Here is a 1,705-nt window from a genome sequence, read left to right as displayed (position 1 = left end):
AAAGTTTCAGGTCTCCAAACTGAAGCTGAGATTTTATCTGTCCGTATGTCCTTTATCTCTTTAAGAGTTAAATTAGCAGAGAAATGAGCAGAGAAACCATGGCCAAATCCACAAGTAGGCCAATCACAATAAGGAGGTCTACTCTGCTTTCACTCTCTGAGGAAAAATAAACCGAAGCCACCAGATACCAACCAATTTGAAATCTGTATTGTACTGTGTCCTTGTCCCTGTGCCAACCACTTCACGAAGTATTCTGCCACAAAAAGTGGGATGTGATTTCCACATCTGGAGATAAGACCCTGCCCAGTTAGTGAATCTTTCCGTTAGGTGAAATTGATGGGCTGTTGAGGTAACCAATTCCTCTCTACTCAAATCAACCTGCCTTCTCTCTTCTGTAGCTCTCATGCCTGGCAGCCCAAAATCATCAAAGGTATAGACGGATTCAAATTAGCAGCCTCCTTACTCTTTAGGCCTGTTCCATTTTGACACCTTTCACAGAAGATTTTAATACCATAACCACCAAACTTATAACCACTGGCATTTTGATAATTAAAACAAGTCAAAACCTCGAAAAACCAAAAAAAAAAAAAAAAAAATCAATTCAAAGCAAGCAATCTAAACAATTATTATTATCCATTCAGACAGTGCTTCTTCACTATCCCCTGCCTTGTCACAAGATTAAGGCCTAAATTTTTGACTATCTCTCTGAGATAAGGCTTTCCTCTCTAACCCCTGCACTGACCTTTATGAGATCAAAGGCCTCAATTTATTTATTCATCTATGCATACTTAAAATCTCCCTTTTCTGGAGATTGATATCTCTGTGGAATATATATCACCTTTATCCTCATAAGAGTTAAATTAATACCCTTTCTTTTTTAACTTCAATTAAATTCCCTTCTGCTTACAGTATAAGCATATTTCCAGGCTATTAATTTGTCACACTGGGCTAAGCAATTCAATAATTCCCATGAAGCCCATGTTCAAGGAACCCAGTTGCTTGCAATGGCATAGACTTTTTGAACTTCCTTTAAACGATTTACATTATTTCTCCTCTCTATCCTTAAAAATAATAAAATCAATTTTCATTAATTCTCCCTTCTATGGATATTAGCATCTCTGTGGTTACATATATTACGTTATCTTTCTCTTTATATAACTTGAATTAATATCCTTTCCTATGTATTTAACTTCAATGAAATTCACTTCCATACTTCTGTATGAGTCTACTCTTAGGCTTATACTTCTATCCTTAAAACAATTAAATTTTCCTTTATTCCTATCTTATTCAGGCCGCATCTCTTCAGTTGCCTTATCCCAGCAGGGGCTCTCAGCATCTCTTCGCAGAAGCCAGCAGCCCCGAACAGGAAAGTGTCCAACTGAATTATTAGCCACATATCCCTGGGTCAGCCTGGGATATGGGTGACTAGCCTTAGCCACAAAACCCAGAATTATGTGTGTCAATTCAGTTTGCCCTTTGTCCTAGTCCCAAACCCACGTGGTCTGGGCAAAAAAACTCTGCAGCTCTGCTAAGAAACAAATTCTCCCCACCTCTTAATCTCACATCACAACACAGGTTTTTCCATCTGGGAATCTCTAATGAATTTTTAACAGTGAGTTCTAGCCTAACACATCGGATGCTACTTCTTCCTGGCATGTCAGCTCTACCTTTTCTCCTCTCTCTCTGTCCCTTGCCCAGGAATCCT

Source organism: Mus pahari, chromosome 7 (assembly GCF_900095145.1).
Source record: "Mus pahari chromosome 7, PAHARI_EIJ_v1.1, whole genome shotgun sequence".
Taxonomy (NCBI): Eukaryota; Metazoa; Chordata; class Mammalia; order Rodentia; family Muridae; genus Mus; species Mus pahari.
The sequence above is the reverse complement of the archived record's forward strand: the minus strand, read 5'-3'. Positions refer to the sequence as shown.